The sequence below is a fragment of the Callithrix jacchus genome, chromosome 10, assembly GCF_049354715.1.
Source record: "Callithrix jacchus isolate 240 chromosome 10, calJac240_pri, whole genome shotgun sequence".
Lineage (NCBI taxonomy): Eukaryota > Metazoa > Chordata > Mammalia > Primates > Cebidae > Callithrix > Callithrix jacchus.
Window position 1 is genome coordinate 27,820,910 of NC_133511.1, and position 23,838 is coordinate 27,844,747.

The following is a 23,838-nucleotide window of genomic DNA, read 5'->3' on the forward strand; positions in this document are numbered from 1 at the left end:
CACCCACCTCAGCCTCCCAAAGTGCTGGGATTATAGGCGTGAGCCACCATGCCTGGCCCACATTGTTCTCTTGTTCTCACAACAGTTGTATGATGCATATAGAAATATCCCCATTTTACAAATTAAAAAACTGGGTAGTATCTTTGGGTTGCTTAGATTGTGAGTGGAAGAGTCAGTGTCCTATCAGGTCCCAGAGCAGGCCCCATCTTCCACTAAAGTACACTATTGGTGAGCATAGGTTTTGAAGAACTGCAGATCTGAGTGCGAATCTAGATCCACCATCAAGAAACTCTGATAATAATGTCAGGCAAGCAGCTTGACTTAGTGAGCCTTTTCTTCTGGTGGTGGACATGCTCATGCCCGCTTTCCATGGGAAGTCAGTGGTTGAATATTAATGGTGCTCATGAAGGCACCTGGCATGCAATAGGCATTGGACACGCCACGTCTCCTTTCGCTGTTTGCCCATTACCAGGTCCCCTGCTGATCCCCTTTTAGCCAAATGGACAATATTGTTTAACTTTAATCTCTGTCCAGGAAGGCCACCTGTATTATCTCTCAGTGCTACTCTCAGACTTTGGGTGGGAAGTAGGCAAACCTCAGAGGCTCATTTCTGGACTGGCTTGCCTCACACAGGGGATTCTTCCAGGGGCATACTTTGGGAGTGCTTGTAACTCTTTTCCCCTCCTTCCTTCCCATCAACATGCCAGCACACCCTTTAAAAGGCCCTCAGATCCCCCTTCCACCAGACAGCATAACAGTCAAGCTAATTAATGGTCTGCCTGCCTCTTCACAGTCTACGTGCACCCTCCCAGTGGTTTAAAAGAATGAGGGAGTAGGGAGCAGAGAGGGAGGACTTAGGGCTTCTGAGACTTGACCCCAAAGGTGTCTGAACTTCAAGAGTCAAAGCAAATCCAGGGGAAAGTGGCAGTTTCTATTGTAAGATCAGTCCCCAATCAATATAGTACAATTTCATAGCTCATTATTCCTGTGTGTGCCAAAGCACAAGTGGGGAAGGGGTGGGGACAGTGAGGGAGGTTGGGAAGAGGGGTAGGGGAGAATCATATGGAAGCAATTAGTGGAGCCTTCATTCAAAAAAGCATTAAGGTACTTGCAGCACTGAGGCTCAAGTGACCCCTAGGCTGGGCCCATAATTCACCAACACTTAATACCATTTACCCTGCAGATGTGCATTTTATACAGAAATATCAGCTTACCACTTTGAAAAGTTAACCTATTGAAGGCTGTCAAATTCTGATGCCCTCATGGGGGTATTATATATTGTCTGTGCGGCTCTCTGTTTTGCCTTTTACCCCCAGAATCAGGAATGCCTGGGTTAATTGGGAAATGAGGTGGCTAACAAGAGCGAGAGGTGGTGGTAGAGAAATGAGGACCCAAATACAAATGTTGCTTTTCCTAAGGAGAAAATATTCTTTTCTTCAGTTTGGAAACATGAAGGATTTGGGGAAGTGACACCTCACCCCTGCAAAAACACACACACACACACACACACATACACACACACACACACACACACTACAAGTTCTAAGTCAGAAGGTCCAGAGTTAATGAAGGAGGTAAGATAGAAGTTAGTATAAAGAGAAAGTGTGGCTCAGCGGCTACTGTGTCTAAATCACCATTTAGCAAAGATTCATTATTACAATGGGGTTGATAAACCTATGGCTCATAGAGAAATCCTATCTGTTTTTTAAATTTTCTCCAAGAATGTGATGCTGATTTAAGATATTCCAAAGAAGCACCAGTTTTACCTATACAATTGATATTTAAAAGTGTGACTATCCAGTGTTTTCAAGGTTGACAAAGATAGGCACACTCTGACAGCACGGGGGAAACTAACCCCAACAACAAACTTTCCATAGAGCAATTTAATAGCAGGTATCAAAAAAACCTTAAAAATATGCATACATAACACCCAGAAATTCAACTTAGAGGAATTCTACATAAAAAGTAAGAATGTAGAATTTGATATTTTTGTGAATAATCTTTGTCATGACTTTGTTTTATAAAAGGACAAATGGATAAAAGCTAAACTCCTATAATAGGAAATCGGTTAAATATAGCACATGCATATAACATAATAAAATACACTCACTAAAAATCATACCTTAGAAAAATATTTGCCAACATAAAAAACATTTTAAGTTGAAATAGAAACAGATTTTTTAAAAGATCAAGCCACAAATCAGCACTGCAGGTGGGGTGTGCTCTGGAATCCTACAGACCTGATTGGATGCTGACTCTTCCACTCACAAGCTGAGCAACCCAAAGATGCTACCCAGTTTTTTAATCTGTAAAATGTTTCTAGATTTTACAATCCCATCCACATGTAAATACATAAATTACTGCTACATCATGTTAACATTATCTTTAGCTAGTGAGAATATGTTTTCAAACTTGGTTGTATTCGTTTTTTCTTTGCACAGGTATTATTGCAGTTGAGGAAGGAGGCCTGAAGCCAAAGTATGAAGTTAGAAGCACGGTCTTCTGAGCAGTGCCCTCCTTTTCATGTCTGGCCTCGCTTCCTGAACCCGGTTAACAGTTTCTCTATCAAAAATGGCTCTAGCCTCAGTACCCGCCATTCCATAGCTCCCTAATACTGCTCAATTCCCTCGTATCTTGTCCTTTGTACAGGAATCATTAACACTCAAAGGTATAGCAGATCAGATCTGAGTAGAAAGCCAAGTTTTATGACCCCTGGATAACTATTTTATCTCACTGAACCTTAGTGCCCTCTTCTAGAAAATAGAAACATAATGCCTGTCTTATAAGGTTGCTGTGAGAATTAAATAAGAACATGTGTATAATGAGCTTGGTCATATACCAGATCGACTAATATTAACTCACTGTAACTCATGATTAAATATCAGGTTAACATCTACTGAATTCATCTTAGCAGTAACACTAACTCCAGAGGGTGAGAATTCATTACCTGCTCAGCGCAAAATTGCCCCATGACCAGAGATTCTGGTTCTCTGCGGGTGATTGGGCCTATTGAAAACCATGGGAACAAGCTTGTGACCAGTAGGATTTTACAGTTTCTGCACCCTGCTATTCTCTTCTCTCAGCCAGACGTGTCTTCAGAGCAGAAGGAGGGGAGGTGGGAACATGCAGCCAGGTTCTGACCTCACTCCTGCCAGCATCCATCAGGGAGCTCAGGCTGACCTTTGCAATGTCTTTAAGGCACAGGGATTAAGGTATAGGTGACCCAAAAAGCTTAGGTAACAAGTCAAGGAAAGATGAGGGGATGAAAGACACACAGGAAGGAATATTTTGGGGTGGCGAGTTTGTAGTGTCCTTCCAGTTAAATTACACATTCCACAGAAGCAGATACCTAGTCACTTAATGATCAAGATGGCTCTGAATGCACCCACCTGAGGAGATTAGAATTGTGAAAGGACTGCCACAGCTGATAGTTCTGGTTTCTGAGTTGCTCTCTCTCTGCATTTCTCAAATTTGGCTACACACTGGAATCACCTACGAAGCTTTACAAAGTGCCTATGGTCTGGATCTTGGCCCTAGAAATTTTGACATAATTGGTCTAGGGAGGTGTTTATTAAAGTAAAATCCCTAGATCAGCAGCCTTACTCAGGAACTTGTGAGTCTTTAAAATCCTCAGTGCTCACCACAGACCTACTAAATCAGACACTTTGCAGGTGAATCCTATCAGCCAGTTCTAACAAGCTCTCTGAGGGCTTCAGATAAATGTTAAAGTGAGCAAACCCACTGGTCTGGATGGGGGCTTGGACTAGCTCCCCAGATAATTCTACGGTGCATACAAGTTTAAGAACCACAGCTCTACATTCTTTTTTGTTGTTGTTTTTTTGAGGATTATCCTTCACTTTCATCATATGCATTCAATGGCCTTTCCTTATGTGCTCATGGGGTCTGTGGAAACAGTTTTCTATTATTTCCAGGTGAGGCGGCAAGATTTGTCATTGCACTGAGGGATGTTAAATTCTCTGAATCACTGATAAATGGGCCATAGAAAACTGCCCTCCAGCTGCAACTGCTGTACACCAGCAAGTCAAATGGCTCAGTTAGGGCCAAAAGAAGGATAACTAAGCAGAATCAACAGAAGCACTGTCAGGCCCTACACAGTAGGATAGATCAGAAGGCCGGCGGCTTGGCAGATTAGCAGAGGCTTTGAAACACAAGGGCTGCAAATTTAAGTCTAAGCTCTTTGTTTTCATTGCTAGGGAGCCCACAGTAGGTCCATGGCCTGTTTGGTTTAGATTGAACACAGCTTAGATTCTCACACTTTGGAAGGCTGAGGCAGGAGAATCACTTGAGTCCGGAGTTCGAGGATAGCCTGCACAACATAGCGGGACCCCATATCTACAAAAAAATTAAATTATCTGGGCCTGATGGTGCATGCCTGTGATTCTGGCAACCTGGTAGTCTGGGGCAGGAGGAGTTCTTGGGGAAGCTGAAGCTCATGATCATAACAATCCACTCCAGTCTGACTGACAAAGCAAGACCTGCCTTAAAAAATAAAAAGAGTGGGGAAACAATCACAATACTCACATTTCCAGTAGGGGAAACTGCAAGTTTGATTAAAAATAACCTAGTCCAGGTATCTCAAATCTTGGCTGAATTCTAGTGCTGATTTTGCTGTTAAGTCTATAGATCTAATAAACAGCATAACTATAGTTAATAATATTGTGTTATATTCTGAAAATTTATTCAGAGAGTGGATTTTAGGTGCTCTAACCACACACACACACACAAAAAGTAACTATGGAAGGTGATGGATATGTTGATTTGCTTGGCTGTAGTAATCATGTTGCTTTGTATATGTTTATCGAAACATCATGTTATTCACCTAAAATGCATATATACATTCCTACAGAAAGAAAAAAGAGAGAGCAAAGGAGGGAGGGAGGAAGGAAGGAAAAAAGGGAAAAAAGAAGGGGAAGGGAGGAGAAGGGAGGGGAAGGGAAGGGAGGGGAGGGAAGGGGAGGGGAGGGGAGGGGAGGAGAAAGGAGGGGAGGGGAGGGGAGGGAAGGGGGAAATACCAATGTCAATAATTCTTTTGCCCTGTCTGGATCTCAATTTCATCAGCTACAAAATGATCAATTTGGTCCATTTTCCATTTGGCAGAATTCAAACAGACTGGGAACTGACTGTGAGGATGAAGATGGTGCCTGAACTTTCTAACACCCTTTATGGGGTCTGTTTTCTGGAGTTCATGCAACTCATCTTGAATCACAATTTACATATGTTTAGGTGATTGAACTACCTTTTATTTATATTTTCTATTTATTAAGTATGGTTGATATGGTATTTCACTAACCCTCGCAAGAACCCTGAGGTAGGTAATCATGCCCCCATTTAACAATCAGGGTGCTGAGGCTAGATATAACCCCACAAACCATCTGTAAGCAAATACATGCAAATGCAGGATTCGTGCTAGAATTCACATCTTCTGACTCCTTCTGTGCAGTTGAACTGTTAACTCCCGCTTGTAAAATACAATTCCTTGCTCTGTAGCCAAAACAAAACTGCACTTGGAAATCAGAAGCTTGGCGATAGGCCATCAAATGTTTCACAAAAGTGATTAAAGGAGAATCTGGGTTCCCCATCTCCTGGGGCCTCCTATTCCTCTTTCAGATCTCCCGACACTTAGTATAAATTATCTGGCATTAGGATAGAGATCTCTTCATTAGTGTGTCTTTGATAAACACTAACGTACAGGAAAGAAAAATTCCTCTTCATAGGGACAAATGTAATCTTATCAGAAATGAGCAGGACAATAACAGGAAGAGGGAGAGGATTCTGGAATGTCAAAGAGAGGAGGGGCAACAGGGAAAGAAGTCAGGCTGCAGGGAAGGCCCAGAGAGGCTTTCATCAGGGGCCAGCAGCCAGGATATTGTCATGAGCTGGAAACATGGGCAGAGCTGGGGTAGGAGGAGGGCATAGCCCAAAATGGCCACCTTGCTGCCCTTGTTGATGTGCACCCAAAGACCGCACATGGTCAAAGACATATTTATGCAGAGTCCATTTTCCCTACCAGTGACCTCCATGGAAAGCTCACAGTCACTAAGGTGATGAAGCCTGAAGCTAGAGAGAAAGGACCTTCAAAGATGTTGAGTCCCTCTCCATGGGATAGGAGTCCATCTCCCAGCCTGGGCCTGAGTTCCTGACAGCAGCATCAATTCCTTCTGTCACTAATCCAGAGACAGCCCATCCCACTGCTGCCTAGACCGACCAGAAGCTCTATTCTGTCCCTCTTCCAGTATTCACACACTCCTGGAAGGATCCCAACCAGACTATACCTAAGCCTACCAGGAGAGCACCAGCTGTTAACAAAGTGAAATATCCATTTTCTTTGACTGTTAGATGTCAAACGCTTCATGGTCCCAAACTGCTTTCTCATGTCTCACCTACACTCGTCATACCATTTCAGCTTATTTACTTTATTTTGTCCATAGGGTACATAGAGAGCAGCTGCCCATCTTTGTGGGCATAATAGCACTTTAGACACTTCACAGAAACAATGGAGCCAACAGACAGGACCACCCAGACATAGATATCTGTCTCCAAGAAAAAGCTCGGGGCATAGCAAATATTCTCAGGACTTGGCAGCATCCGCTTCTCTCATTATGCCCTATACAAAATTACAGAAACACTTAGTTCAGACATTTGATTTTGGTCTTGAATATTCTATTTAACATAGTGTACTTGTCTTTACATATAGACACACACATCTGTTCCTAGAATTCTTGCAGAATAACTTGCTTTTCTTGCCACTTTACTTTGCCTTTAATTGTCATGAATACAGCCTTCCATCCATCTTCCCATCATGTTCTTCTTCGTCTTCAAAACTCTAATCTTTCTCCCCCACTTAGAATTTCTGAAGTTAAATAATAAAATGGATCTAGCTGTCAGTCCAAAAACTCCAATGCTCTGAAAATCTCAGACACACACTGCCTCAGAGATGGGTCTTTGGGGGCAATTAAAAGATAATGTCAATAGGGCTGGACAATGACAAGCTAATCGTCTCCTGCTGCCAAAGAAGGGGCCTTGGAGAAACCGAGACATTATTTTCAAAGCCGGAGTCCATTATGCTGTCACAGCACCATCCTCCGATGACTTGGCTGCTATTATGCCCAGTGATTAGAACAATAAATAAAAGAGAGGCAGTGAGGAATAAGTGCAGATTTCTGCAGCTAACCAGAAAACCAGTAGAGTTAGGAGTGAGGCTTCCCAGACACATTTAGCTACCAACACATGTGTCTGAACCACTGACTCCAGAAATGTTAGCTTTTCCTCCCCATCCATGGCATTTCTTGCAACTGAGATTTTAGTTTTTTTCTATTAACTCCTACAATTGGATTTTATTTTTGCCAGCCAACTCCTTCAATGCCCAACTCAGAATTATCCTTTGAGGAGTTTCCTCAACCCCTCTAGCCCACAGGTGCCCTCCTCTAAACCCATGTGTTTTCCACCTGTCGTGCTCTTTCCCGCCATCATTAATGTCCTTTATGACCCCCTTTGCATAGTAGTCTTCTTCTTTAATACTGCTTAAGTTCTCAGGAACTGGTGTTACCCAAATGGAGTGTAAATTACCAGCCAACAGATATTATATCCACATATATTTGTATACCCTTAAACCCCAATATATGCCCTCAGTGAACATGGCCTTTTGTGAATGTTTCTCTTCAGATTAGTCATGGGTGAAAGGTATAGTGTGCGTCAGGCCATGAGGTTTATCTCCTCCAGCAGGTGAGGAGGAAGAAACTGATGTTGCCCAGAATGTAATCATCAGAATATGAACGAGATGGAGTGAAATCACCCTTTATGGTCAGCTGGCTCACCTCCCATTGTTGTGTGTCCCTTGTCATAGATCCCATCCCTTTCTGAAATGGCATGACCCTATAGGAGGTCCCAGGCCTGACATCCTGGTTATTGTGAGACTGACCAATTGTTTTCTAACTTAGTTTTTCAATTTGTTTTTCTGTGAATTGAAGAAAAAGTGGTGGTCTTTGCTGGTGAATTCATTGTGTGAGTACTTTGCATTTTAACCTTGTGGGACCGTTTTCCTTTTATTTTAATATTGAGTTTATTTAGTTGGTTAATTAATTTGTTAGTTAATATCTTTGTCACAGTACAGAAAGATAAGCATATATGGAATACTGAGGTGCAGTTTGTCAGTGTATGTTAATTTTAATCTCTAAACTTTAAACCAATTCTGTTTTATTTCTAACCTTCTTCTTTTCTTCTAAGTTCTAAACTTTAAACCAATTCTGTTTTTCAAATGACTTTAAAAGTGTTGAATTATTTATTGTCAAGAAAGAGTCTATCACAAGTACAGTGTTTTCTCCTAAGTCAGTGGACTGGGAATTCGAACACCTGAGATGTATTTCTCTGTTACCACTGATTTATTCTATTGTCTACTTTGGGAATGTATTTGCTCATGTTCTTACTTTAAAAATTCTGGAAGCAACACACAATCTATACCATGTGCTCTCTTTTGAGCACTAGAAAAGGAGGGGGTATTTTTGGCAAATGATTGATTAGTTTACAATAATCCTTATTCAACAGTGGATATACCATGACAGAGAAGTAGAACCACTGTCCAAGGTTATCTAGAAGTCAGTGACCAAAGTGGGCTTTGTGCTTTCATCTTGTGAGTGCCAGTGTTACAACCACTAATCCCCATTATCAGTGAGTCATGAGCTTGTGTATGTAGAACACTGGAACAGTCATCAGGCCAGCAAACTAGGTTCCATATTACTTACCTTGGTTTCTATGCCATCATCCTCAAGCATTTTAAGAAAACAGCTTAGAGTTTAAGTCATACAATGTAAAAAGCTAATAAAAGATTGCCCCTATGTCAGTTTCAACTTTGCCCTCAAATGCCAACAGCAAGGACACCCTCATGAGCAACTGGCCCTAGGAATTAGAGAGGCTACTAAGTAGCTGTAGGAACCGTGACACTCTGACATTCCTGGCCCAAGCAGAAATGCAAAAACCTAAGCACGGTGGGCTGAAGCTTCATGAATGTCTCTCGACCCTGAAATGGGTTGCAGGTGTTTGTCTCAAAGATGAGAACAGATAATGAATAAAACATGCCTGGAGCTTTGTGTTCAGAAAATGTGACAAGCTTGAATCTGATGACTTCAGGAATGAGATGAAATATGAGTTTGAGCTCATCTGCAAAGCTCTTAACAAATCCAAGATGCTGTCACTGGTATTGCTGCTCATGAACTACAGTTTGCCCCAGGTTTATCAGAGGACAGGGGTGGAAATGATGAGGGTAAAAAGATCTGGAAAAGAAAAGAATGGGGAGAGAAACAAAAGAAGATGAAACCAAATTTTGACTGTGGATCCTTAAAGGGAGCGCTCTCCCTAGAAATCTCATTGAAGACTAAATTTGACCTTTATTTTGAGCCTGTTGAAGAGAGATGAAGATAAAAATAATCTGCAGATCAATGTATCATCTAAATATACTCAGCTTTACGGACTCTGATGTTATTGCATTTCTATACCATCACTGATTCCACTTTTAAGTATTAAAATAGAGACTATTCTTATCATATTTTCATCTAAAATTGCACGTTTAAGGTCAAGTCATCTCTTAACGCATGAAAAGCTATACTTACACATATGGAAAGTAAGATAACCTTTTGTGACTATTCTTTTCTTCCATGGGGCATTATCTTATTTCACATATGTGTTACTGCAGATCTTTTGAAGAGAGATGGATTGACACTAAGATTTTAAATCCTGTCTTGGATTGTCACACTTAGTAAATTTCTGTTAAAATTCCAATTGTTGGTTTAGAAAAAGTCCAGCAGGTGTAGCTTTAACACTGTTCAATTTCAGCAGAGTTCTTTGATATTAGCAAGATGGTCTGGAGCCAATATGGACTCCAAACCTTTGTTTGTGAACTGTGTACTCTCAGTGAAGGGCTCTCTCTATCTGAAGTCTTGCTATGCTCAGGAAAGTCTGGTAAGTTTGGACCCAATTCTTGATATTTTGGGATTGCCAGAGAAATATGTAATTGAGGTACTAGTTAACTCTCACTGGAAAAAGCAATTTGGTAATGGCCCCGTAGTGCTCTAAACTGGTACGTGTAGCTTTGTCAATGCCAACCCACCCATTCATTAGACCTCTGAGGACACAGTGGTGTTTTCAATCACTGGCTCTGTCGTTTTGACTTTTCTCTGCTAAAAGCTTAAGAGAAGACAAAGTGTGTTATACATAAATACAAAACATGCAACAATCAGTGGGACAACTCTCACTGCCGCTATTTATTCATTTTATAATATTAGAAAGTTCACTTTTCTCTGAGCCTCAGTTCTTTTTTTAATTTCCCAAACCAAATGCAAACAACATCTACTTCAAAGGATTGTTGTACTTGGGGGCAAACAACATGATACATGTGAGTGATACACTTGAGAATGTTTTATAAAATATGTGTTCATACCAAGTTGTTATTTATTATTAATAGTAGTACTGTTGATTTTTTTCAGGATGAAGAATGTTCTCAGAGCATCTATGTGGAGCTCATCTCAATGGATCAAACTATAAAGTGACAGAGCTCCCCTTTGTGCTCAAATTATAAACTCCATTCCATTCTGTGCCTATGGGCCCACCAGTCTACAAGTTTTATTATGGATTTTTCTCATCAGTCTTGCCAAACTCCTTAAGGTCAGGGACTACAAGATTTTTGTTTCTTTCTTTTTTCTTTCTTTCTTTCTTTTTTTTTTTTTTTGAGACAGAGTTTTGTTCTTGTTACCCAGGCTGGAGTACAATGGCGCGATCTCGGCTCACTGCAACCTCCGCCTCCTGGGTTCAGGCAATTCTCCTGCCTCAGCCTCCTGAGTAGCTGGGATTACAGGCACACGCCACCAGGCCCAGCTAATTTTTAGTAGAGATGGGGTTTCACCATGTTGACCAGGATGGTCTTGATCTCTTGACCTCGTGATCCACCCGCCTCGGCCTCCCAAAGTGCTGGGATTACAGGCTTGAGCCACCGCGCCCGGCCGATTTTTGTTTCTTTTACCAAAGCACTGGCATGATGTTTGGTTCATTGTAGTTATTTCAAAGTGTTTGTGGAATAACTATCACTGAGTAAACAAATTACATTTGTAAAGGGAACTCTCTCATTCCACTTATTTATTTCTTCCTAGGAGTAAACAAACCAGAGAAGAAAGTAATATGCAGGCACTTTGGGGAAAATTGGCATCACAGTAATTCTGGTATACTGTTCTTATTTAGTACAAACCAATTAAGATATTTAATGAGAACAAAGTATGTTCAAGGTAGTAGTATATTATTTGCTATGAGAGATTAAAATTATTGCAAACAGCTATCCCTCTCCATCAAGAATTTTAAGGACTGAAATGAGAAATATTGCAGAGAGAGAATTAAGAATAAAAAATGTGTGACAAAGCTAACTGTCAACCAAAATTCAAGCTTCCACCTCCATAATTAAGGGTTGCGCTTGGAAGGAGCTCTTTAGCCAGGGGCTCCATTTCCCATCACCCTTGCAGGTGAGGTGATGTGACTGGTTCTACTTCAATGCAAAATGAGAAAAATGTTTGTCATTTTGAGGCTAAGATAGGATGGTTTCTCTGGTCTTTCAGTTGCATACAGAAGACTCCAAGGCCTTGGGAATATTTCTAGAGAGCATGATGGAAGAAGCCTGGGTTCCTGAACCACCATGTGGAGGAAAAACACCTACTGGCTGGAAACCTGCACTGGACTATGTCATGAAGAAGAAATAACTTTCTGTTGGGTTAAGTAATTCACATTCTGGAATTTGTTAAAGTAGCTAGCATCATCCTCATGTAAGATAGAAGGCACCACATGATTTTCAGATGAAATTGGAAAACATCAAATTTATTGCGCTCAGAAGATGAAACAATCACTGGGTGAAAAAGTCGGCTAAAAGCTTTCTTCAAGAGATGAAGCTGTGGCCAGTCATGGTGGCTCACTCCTGAAACCCCAGCCCTTGGGGAGGCCGAGGATGAAGAATCACCTGAAGTCAGAAGTTCGAGAATAGCCTAGCCAACATGGTGAAATCCTATCTCTAATAAAAATACAAAACTTAGCCAGGCATAGTGGTGGGCACCTATAATCTCAGCTACTCGGGAGGCTGAGGTGGAAGAATTGCTTGAATCTGGGTGGCGGAGGTTGTAGTGATCTGAGGTGGTGCCACTGCACTCTAGCCTGAGTGCCAAAAGCAAAACTCTGCCTCAAAAATAAATAAATAAATAAATAAATAAATAAAACCAAAGAGATGAAGCTGCAACTGATTCTCATGGATCAGAGGACATACCCCTTATGGAAGAAACTACGTGAGCAATGATACCAGTGTAGGAAGATTGAAAACATATTGAGGAGACAGTGAGTAGAGAAGTTGTACTGGAAAACTAAGGCCATCTTAGCTTCAATAACTGTCACTAAGCACATTATTACCTATTCAAGTCTTTAGCTTGACTGTTGTCTTTAAGTTATTATGGGCCATAATATCCAATTCAGTCAGGTCTCTTATTACCAACAATCAGATATTTCATTCTCCCTGCAAAGCCGGCTTTACATCCAAGAGGGACAGATTTTGTCAGCTGCATAGAAATATGCAGCACTTGTTTCAATTGTATTTTTCATTTGTAATTTCCCATATTATTGACGCTACAATCAGATATAAGGATGAAGACTCAGAATTACTTAGTGAAGCTGAAATGTAGCAGGCAAATTCTGCTCTTTAGCTTCTCTTATCGTTGGCATCAAGAGTTGGTGGATTTTTATAGCTATTTGTGTTAATGTCTTACCACTCATCTGTAAGGACGGAAATGATTTGTTACTTGTCTTCGTATTCCCCTTTAACTATAACCAAAATCTACCTTGAATAGAGACATAGACTTATAAGTTAAAACAGCATAGGATGAGAGAACTCATAATTCAGCATCCTAACTTTGTACTATGATCATTAATGTTTCTCATTGAGAACCAAGGATTCCTAAGTGATGAATTCCAACTAAAGATAGAAATAAATCCATGAACAAAATCCTATAAAGTGTTAAGTTAGTTAGCTTTCTTTTACTATAAAGAACAAAGTAGCTTAAGGAAAGAAAACAAAAGCAATGGATAATGAGGATACTAAAATTCCTCCTAAAACCCAGGGAGATAGGTGAGGCTAGGCTTCAAGAACAAGTGAATTTAAGTAAATTATCAGAGTTTTTCTCATTATCCACTAACTGTTTGTCTACTTTACTCTCTGTTTCACACAGAATAGTGTTCTCAAGTTCCTTGTACACATGATGGGAAATGACTGTTGCCAAAAGATCTCAAGTTTATATCTCAGTTAAAGAGAATAGACAGATTATTCTGAGTTGGAATATCTTAGTCTTTATTCCAAACACAAGGGTAAGAATGTAATTGAGGCAATGAAATTTGACCAGGCATCTGACTGGTAGGCTCATTGTCTGGAGTGAATCCGGGAAATGCATGGAAGTGAGGGATAGACAATCCCAAGACATTGTGAAGCCTCTTAGACAAACAGGTGCTAAGGGACTTATGCAAGGAAACACAACTAGTTAATGCAGAAAAGAGCAGAATACCAAGAGGTCAAGTAGCTACATAACAAGTAGTTAATGGAAGAGAAAGGACTAGAGTCAGCTTCTTAATCCAGTCCTGGTATTTTTTTATTAAGTGTTTCCTTCTCATCATTTCAATCCTCAAGGGACAGTTTTAGCCCTTGAAACCATTGTAGACAGGAATCTGTCTCAAATGTCCAACTCTTGCCACATATTTTCCCCTGAGATTCTAAATACCAATCTTCAGGGTCATTTTAGACAGTGATCTGCTCCTAGGCACTGTTCTTTTCCTTTCTGTTTCATGTAGACATTGTGTATATTGCTTAACACAGATGGTCTTCTGTCAAAATGATTGCTTGCTAGAGTTGTCAAAGCAGATGCCAAATTGTAAAATTTGGTATGGATGATGCTTTGGAAGGAGAAAGACACATTGGTCACTGGGTTGAATTCACGCCTCCTGAATTTGCTTTAAAAAAAAAATGAATTCCCAATGTTGGTCGTAGTTTATCATCTTCTGTTCAGATTTGCCAGGTCAGTTGAAAAGTAGATGAAACAGCAACAACTGAATTAGCAAAGCTGGCATTGCTGGCTCACCTCAGTCATGGTGAATGAGGTGAGTGACACCTTAAAGGTTTTGAACCAAAAGCTTAGATTGTTACTTTATACTTTATATTCTCAAGAGAATTGATTAATTGATGTAGTCTATTGAATTCCATTTGACTGATGTATCTAAATGACAATGAACTCACCCCTGGAGAAATAGCAGGATTTTTCATGGTGTTGCTATTGTCATTTTTGTCCCAGAAGACAGCTGCTCCCTGAAGCTGCTCTTCTATAATCCCTAAATGGGAGACTCCCTATTGACTAGTAGCGTAAAAACATGTCTGCCTCTCCAAAATCCGATTGCCTCACATGGCTGGAATTTGATTTGTTGCCAATAGGTTCACTTTGATTCCAAAAGTAACATCCCTGCTGACCAGATTTCTGGATAAATATAGTCTGTTCATAATAAATGGAATGAATAAAGAGACAATATCTCATGCCTATCGAATTTAGATGCTATGAACGCTCTATTAGCCAGCTTCTCTTTGGAATGAGTATTTTGGTTTATGGATTTTTTTTTTAACTATCGTTTTTCTAGTTGCCAAGTCCTTTTGTATCAGGGCTAATGCAGTCACATTTAAGAAGAAAGATAGATTGAGAATTAATGTTATCAATATTTTGCAGTTTGGAGATTTATATATTCTCTTTTAAATGGGCTCTTTTAAAAGAAAAATATCATTCATGTTTATAAAATGCATTCATTTTACAAAATCCTGAACAATACAAAAAAAACTATGAAAATTAAGTCACCTATAATCTTCAAGCTAAGAAATAATTACCAATATTTTGAGTATTATTATTTCAATTGCGTGACTGTGTGTGTGTGTGTGTGTGTTTACATGTGTAGACATTTTCTTTCTTCTCTCTCTTTTTCTTGTACATATTAAAAGGGATTTTGAGTGAGATAGCTAGAGGCAGTGAATATCGGCAAAAAAATAAGTGCTTGTTTGTCTGGAGATAATTTATTCTTTAAGAAGGCTATGAAACCTAAAACCATCAAAAGTAATGCAGTGCCACCCCTTCAAGATGAGCTGGGTGATATCCAGAAACACAAGAGCCAGATGTTCCTCTGGGGTGAAGCAGGACTATCAGCGACAGAGGAAAGCAATTCAAAGACCAAGGGATTCTCGAATGTGAAGGAAAATCTCATTGCCCTCTGCAGTGGACTCAGTATAATTTGAAAGATGAACTTTGTAGCAAAGAAGCAAATGGTCTGCATCCTGTTCTGAGCCCTGGGAGCATGTGGCTTGCCTAAAAATAAGTAAGTTACTGTGTTTGTTTTTGTCTGACAACCAGTAGGGGTCCGTAATTGGACTTTCAGCTGTTATTAACATAAAAAAAGGTATCTGTCATACACTTTCTAAAATTAGAATTATATTCCAAAGGCATTTCTATTTTTACAAAACGTAAAATTGTATAATGAGTATTGTTACATTATAAAATATTTTTGAAATATAATTCTTTTTGAAGATTGCATGATATTCCAACAATGACACACTATCGTTTATTTAACTGATTCTTTTACGTTTATTTCTATTTCAACATTTGCTTTTAATTATAAATAAACTTGCATAAGATGCCAACCTTTCAGTGTATTCGTGATTGTCTTTTATACAATCACTTCCTATAAGAGGAATTTGGAGGTCAAAGGTTAAGACCATATTTTTAAATCTTTAAAAAATATTATTAAATTCCTTTCCAGAACAGTATAAACATTCCCATTTTCTTTGCTCTTATATACTTGTTAGTCTAAACTGTGACTTAGGTGAGATAATAGAAAAGGTATCTGCATGGCCACTGGGTTAGATTTTTTAAATTAGAAACATACCAAAATTAACAAAGTGTCTTAGCTCTAATAATCTTCTTTTTTTTTGTTTTTGAGATGCAGTCTCACTCTGCCACCCAGGCTAGTGGCATGATCTTAGCTCACTGCAACCTCCTCCTCCTGGATTCAAGAAATTCTCCTACCTCAGCCTCCAAAGTAGCTGGGATTACAGGCATGTGCCACCATGCCTGGAGAATTTTTGTATTTTTAGTAGAGACAAGGTTTCACCATGTTGGCCAGGCTGGTCTCAAACGCCTGACCTCAGGTGATCCACTTGCCTCAGCCTCCCAAAGTGTTGGGATTATACACATGAGCCACTGTGCCCAGCCTGCTCTAATAATTTTAAAAGTGCTGTAGCCTGCTGAAGGTTCTTATGATTATCTGAAGGAGAAGGAAGCAGAAGCAGCATTACCCCATTACCCCAGCAATTGTGACCTCTGCTTACAGTCAGGATTTCCCTAACCATGAATACATTTACTCAAACACAGGGTCCCGTGGTGTCATAAAGGCTCTTACCTATGCACCTCACACAGGGTCCTCCAGTGGATCTGGTCAGCGTTTGCATGTGGCCTTTATGCATGATGTCCTCAGAATCCACATGCTTTATGTTTGCTCTGCATCTCTACCCAGTCAAGCTCATTACCATTCAAAATCCCTTTGTGTTTCTTCAGGAATAACAGATTAGAATTTGAAAGTCTCTGGTTGTTCATTTCCTGTTAACATACATAACCATATAGATCTAATAACACTTTAGAGAGTGCTGAAAGTATAATTTGGAATAAGTAAATAAAATCAACAAACAAAAAGACTTTAGACTTGACTGTCAGAAAATGCTTGCTTGCATGTAGAAAGAGTTATTTATGAAATTGGCTCCCCAAACAGAAGCAAAAGAAATCCTACTGCTTAGGACAATTGAAACTAGATTGAAAGAACAATTCCCTATTGTCAGAGGCTGAGACTTGGGTGACTAATACTGTATTTCTTTCTTACTCTTAACAAAAGAAAGTTTTCAAAAGAAACTAAGAAGTCCGCTCCCCATTTTGAACCCCAAAATTGCCTTAGAGTATACACAGCTTGCTGTTGTAAGATTACACACACACACATACACACATGTCAGTGAAACAGTCAGGAAAAGTGACAAACATCCTCACACACCAGCAGATCCAGTACTTGCACTAACTCCTGAAAAGTTCCTCTCTTTTAGAAGCAGTTGCGTGTGTGCACATACTGAAGTGTGTGTGTGTGTGTGTGTGTGTGTGTGTGTGTGTGTGTGTGGTGTTCCTAGCAATAATCATATTACTAGTAGATAGAAGGATAGAAGGGTAAAACATTTCAGGGAGGAAATAAAGTGAAGGGAAATGCCCTTCCCTTCATCCTGACTTGTTATGGTCTGGCTTCCATTTGTGCTTATAGCTTTCCGTGTATTTATTTTCCTTTGAGTGACGCTGTCTAAATTTGCAAATCACTGATTTGATCATTTCATAACTCAGAAAGCTTTTCTATTATGAATGTTAATCATTAGGGTGTTCAATCTCAAAATACAATATTTGTGAATGCTTTTTGTTCTTTTAGTGATGTTTTGTCAAAACAGATTTGAGTTTCCCTTGCTGGCCTTACATATCCAAGAAGGAGGGGAAGCTTCAAAATTTCACTACTGAAAAGTACTTGCAAGTGGCTTACCCATGCTGGGAAGAAGCAGAATCAGTACAGTCTTTCTGTCTTCTGAGTAGGCTAGTTCCCCATGGGGTTTCAACTTTCTTCACTTCCGGTTGCTTCTGCTCTCTTCTCCACCTCTCTTGCTCTTTCTCCTCTCCTCTCTTACTCTAGGCTTTCTCCCTTCTTTCGTCTCTTTGTAGCTTCTCTAGATTTCCCTTTTCTTTTCTTCCCCTTTTTCTTCATAACTCTCTTTTTTTGTGCTCTACAGACAACTCCACGGTCGAGAATTCCTAGTTCAAGTTCCAAGTCTGAGACAGATCTTAGAGAGCATTGCTCTGTCACCCACTTCCTGGTTCTTTAGGCTCAGCTGATTTCCCTCCATACACTTTTGTCTATGTGTGTTCTTCTTTCTCTTCCATGCCCAGATTCATAAAAGTTATGTAAAATATTCTAGATCTTCTTTCCTAAGTTTCATTAGGTCAAATAAATGGAGCAAAAACGGCTTGGGGAAATAAAGCAGAAATGTTAAGTTCTTTGATCATGTTTTCTCTCTGTTTTTTGGTGGGGGAAAAATTTAAATAATAAAAAAGGACCATCGTATGACACTTGTGGTGCTTTCCTTTGTCATGTTAAAGAGAAATTATCAGTAACTCCTTCTCAGTGGTAGTGATGTCTCTTAAAAAAATTACTAGGGAAAGATATTGAAAATCTGGTCAACGATATGGCAGCAGTAGTACTAAATTATGGACAATTTGATATGGATTCTTCATTATAATGCTTGGCACCTCACAGATTAGTAAAATTTAACATTGCAAGGTTCTTTGAGATTTTATTTTCCTAGGTTTGGCTTCAGGAAGTTATTAAAATGTTTCTTTAACATAAAGTTTGGTTGAAAACATAGACTTCTGAGCACCACCAAACCTGGCCTGTGGACACCACGACTCACACGGGAGTGGCACTGCACCAGCCCACTCCTACCATGTGTTCTCTTGCTCTTTTTATGAGCTGAATTTGTGTCATCGACTTAGGCTTAAGAAAGATAAATGCAAAACAGAAAAAAAAAAAAAGAATGAAAGAAAAGAAAGCTCTATATTCAGACACTCTTCCTTCCTATTTGTTTTATGAGTCAGTGTCAAGCATCTTCTTTCTTACCCTTGCGGAACAGAAGAAAATGGATCTGTGCCTTTGCAGAAAACGTTTAGAGGGCGAGCAGCCTCTGCTTTGGTACCAGCTTGCAACCCGCCCACACCTAGCCTGTCGACTTCAGATGCGATCCTATTTTTTATTTGTATTTGCATTTCCCCGATGTGATGGCTGTCTCCCAGGTGCTCCGGGAGGGCCCCTCTTCACTCTCTCCTCCTTATGTGTGCCCTGGGAGGCTAATCCAGGTATGCAGCATCAGGGGGCCCAAGCTTCTTGTGGAGCACGGCCTGTGGGACAGTTAGCTTTTGGGAGACCCAGCAAGTGGAGGAAGAACGAAGCTAATTATTTCCCCAATTCCCTTTCTGGCAGGTCCCGCTGGGTTAGTGTCATCTTCTACGGAAGGCTTCCAGGAGGCCCTCTCTCGACTCTTCTCTCTGGAGAAGTGTAAGTGCTTTGTCAGGTAAGGGCTTTGTCACTCCCTGGAGTAACAGTGAGAATGATCCCTCCTATATCTAGCACCAGAGTCCCTCCTATTGCTTTGACTAATCTCTCCCCATGTCCTTGTAAATAATCTCTTTATTAAATTGTTTTCAAATTACTCAATTTTAATGTGCTGTCCATTTCCTTTTGGGACCCTGGTTGATATGGATACTGATATTGGGTAATTGCTGATTATTGATACTGATAATTGACGCTGATACTGACAATGATAATTATTGATAGCTAATATCAATAATTTGATACTGATTATCAGATAAGGATACTGACACTCTAGGATATTAACAGTGTCAGTAAATACTAATACTAATACTGACATTAATACCGGCTGCTACTGCTAGGTAATTACTGGGTTTGTCTATCAGTCTATCCATCTAACTAGGATATTTTCATTCTTGTAAATATCCCTATAAAGCTTTGTCAAAGAGAAAAATGAGACAATGTGAAAGAGTCTTATGCATATTTGGTTTTCATTCGTCTATTAAAAGTTTCCTTTCTAAACCAAATAGTTTTGTATTGTTTTGGAAACTATCTAACCCTTCTTAATTACCTGCTTTATTTCTGTTTCTTTATTGCTCATATATAACAATAGGAAAACTTGGTTAGACAGTTTATTAACAAATACTTATTAAAGTATATTATTCTATGGCATGAGACATGATAAACCCGTTCTGAAACTGTAGAACACAACATTTAATAAGACAGGCAGAATCTCCATCTTTAAAGAGATTGCATTATAGTGGAAAGAGCCAGACAATATATAAATATATATTGTGATGTAATTTTGATTTATATATTTATTAGAAATGTCACTGTGGGCCATGCATGGTGGCTCACACCTGCAATGCCAAAACTTTGGGAGACCAAGGAGGGTGGATCACCTGAGGTTGCAAGTTCAAGACCAGCCTGACCAATGTGGAGAAACCTCAACTCTATTAAAAATACAAAATTAGCCAGGTGTGGTAGTGCATGCCTGTAATCCTAACTACTCAGGAGGCCGAGGTAAGAGACTCCCTTGAGCCCAAGAGGGTGAGGTTGCATTGAGCTGAGATGGCACCATTGTACTCTAGCCTGGGCAATAAGCAAAACTCCATCTCAAAAAGATAATTTAAAAAATTAAAAAATAAAGAAATGTCACTGTGTTCTGGGTGACAGAGCAAAATGATATTTCTGAAAATTAAAAAAAATCACAAAAGACAATGGAAAAAAAGAAAGTAAACCAGAGAAGGAAGAAGAAAGAGAGAGAAATTATTTGGGTACATTGACAAAGCCAGATAATGTTGAATGATCAGGCCATGGGAAGAGTTAGATTCAAAATATACTTAGAAGTCACTGGAAACTTTTAAATGGGCCTAGGAGGATCTGATTTGTACTTTAGAATGATTTATCTGGCTGCGTGTGTACAACAGATCCTATGTGAGGGAGCAAATGTGGAAGCAGAAAAGCTACTGCAGAGGTGATAACATAGGTAAGAGACCACGGTATCTGCAGAAAAGGTGGTTGCAGTAGAGAGAGTAAAATGTAGTTTGTTTCAGAATCCATTTTAATGGAACAGCAGACTGATGATTGGATGATGGGAATTGAGGGAAAGTGAGGAATCCAGAATGACTTGGAAATTTTTGTCCTGAGAAATTGAGTGGATAATGATGGCATTTACTTAAATAGCAAATACTTGTGGAAGTAAGTTCTGGATATATGGGGCAATCAAGAGTTTTGTTTATGCCATATAAAGTTTGGCATGCCGATTAGACATGAAGAGACGCTGAGTGGAAAGCTGGATACTCAGGGGACCACAGTCTTCTGTTTCCTGGATTTCAGGTCCCTTTTTAACTGAAGCATAGTTAGAACAAGCATAAAGCACGACACAGATGGAAGATTGCACCTTAGCTCACTGCCCTGTGCACCCCTGGTTACACTGTCTAAAAAAGCTCCAGATTCAATCCTTGGGAAAGTAGGTACAAATGTGCTTTCCATGGAATTCAATCTGTGAATGGTTTATAAAAGAATCAAGTTCATCATTCACGTGGCAGCATTATGTGCCCCTGAATTCTATGATTTCCATTAACTAATCTCAAGTAAATAACAACAGACAATGTGTTTAATATTTTGATCTCTCCAAACTAGTAAGAGGCTCAAGATCAGAATCAGTTTCTTTGCAGAAATTCCAATCTTTTCATCACTAACTTGGTATTTACTCTCAGTACATGTTGAGCTATCACATCTGGAAGAGTCTTTCCTGGTTAACTAATTGAAACCTGTTGAATTAGGAAGTTCCCAGAAGACTGTTTTGATGAACTTTACACAAGAGCCAGAACTTCACAGGTCGGATATCAGAAAATACCTTGGCAATTATCTAACCTGATGCACTCATTGTACATGCTAGCAATCTGGGACTAATAAGGTGAAATTGTCCGAGACATCAACGTAGAAATGACAGGTGGTCTAGAACTCAACTCTACCAATGGCAGTCCAGGGTTATTGTTATCATCCTTTAGCATTGTTCATTTATTCATTCATCACACACTTATGAAGGCCCCATTATGTATTATATACTAAGTTTGAAGACCAAAACAAATAAGTAAGATCCCTATCTTAAAGACTCTTAGGTCTAGTACATGACTTAGTATAAGTGGGAAATTTTTAATATAAGATTTGATAGATGTTATCATAAAATAATGAACAAAACTATGAAATCCCAGAGGAAGTTGAAACTTATTCTGTCTTGGATCTTTGGAAAATCCTAAAGAATCTGGGAACTTTTATAGGAAGTCTTAAATAATGAAGAAAAGTTTTTTAGGCAGAAAATGGAAGGAGACATATTTCAGAAAGGGAAAACAACAGAGAAATTAAGAATAAGCAGACCAAAGTGTAAGTCATGGAGAATGGAGAAAAGTGAGATTTCGGGGGGTTTGCGGTGTTGGGGACAGACAATATAAGCCTGGTAGACCCATCTAAGGAATTTGAAGTCTACCTAGGAAGCCAGAAAGAGTCATGAAGCTTTGAAAGTAGGAGAGTAATATGTTCAAATTTGTTTTAAAGCTGCTTTGGCTACAGCATAGAAATTGAGCAAAACAAAGAGAAGCTGCTGATGGGGTGGTAGCTGTGTGTTCACAGACATGTGCACCATATTGCTGTGCTGTTGCAGTTTTGGAAGAGCATTTGTGCTTCTTCCATGTGTACTTGTATAGTTTTATTAAAAATCTCTTAGAACTTATTAATAGCAAAACACCAAGCAGAGTCAGACATGATGTGGAGATTTCCATCTTCTTGCCCAGGAAAATGTTTATAAGGAAAAAGAACTAGAGAGATTCAAAGTGAGGAGAAGCCACTGTTGAAGAAATTAGAATGGCGTTTTGAAGTAAATAAAATTTGGCATGGCAGGGTGTTGGAGATACAAGACTTTTGAAAGTAGAGGAGATTGAACTCTTTGACCAAAATGTCCTCCCTAATGTGTCCATTAAGACACAAATTAAAAATTGAAATTAAAGTGTCTGTTTCTAACTTCTCTTCACTATTTCCTTTTTAGAAGTCAGAATGAAAGAAGTGCTTTAACAATGTGTCAACCTTGATTAAGCCTCAATCAAGCCAAAACTTTTGCTTGCAAATCTAAAGAGGGGCTGGGCGCGGTGGCTCACGCCTGTAATCCTAGCACTTTGGGAGGCCGAAGTGGTGGGAGGTCAGGAGTTCAAGACCAGCCTGGCCATCATGGTAAAACCCCATCTTAAAAAAAAAAGAAAGAAAGAAAATCTAAAGAGAACTACCACTGTTTCTTTTTGTTATGTGATGGCAAACAATATGAATCATGTTTCCATGGAATTGACTAACTGCAAGCGTAGGTAGAAACTCAGCCAAAAGAATTGAGTTAGTATTCTAAGGCTTTATCGTGCACTGAACCTGACTGTACCTAATTCAGTTAATTTTTCCCTCGAGGTTTCCAACCATAAGCCCCTAGGCATAAAGCACTATTTCAATGTCTCTTGCCATTTTAAAGTTTGTGCCAACAAGTTGGTCTGGGTAGGTTTATTTTATTTTGAAACTAAGCCCAAGTCCAGTTTCCGTTAATGCCAGAAATATAACCCAAATCATCAATCAGTCAATCTCTATCAAAGCTTGCTCCATCTGTAAGTAATTAATTGCATCCCATTTTACACTGTGGGTAAATATTCTGATAATCTAGAAAAGAACGTATAAAACTCTCTTGGTATTGTTTCTGAAAAGCCACTGTTGTCACCTGTTATATATGGTCATAAGCAAGCTGTCAACAATGCAACTGGAAGACCAAAGAAAGAAATTAACTGAGCCATCCTGCATAAGTAAGAAGGTGCTGATAGATAACAGCAAAATCAAACCAGTCAGGAGTGGACCAGACAAGAGGGCCTTCTCTTTTAGTCACGAATGCATCTGGCCTGTGTCCATGGCTAGATCATATATCTGACAATATCCTCCCTTTTAATGCTTTGCAGATCCAAGGTATATTTTCATACCCTAAGACTGAACTCTCCAGGGAAATTATGTCAAGCCGTAGCCAAGAAAGTAGATTGTAAAAAT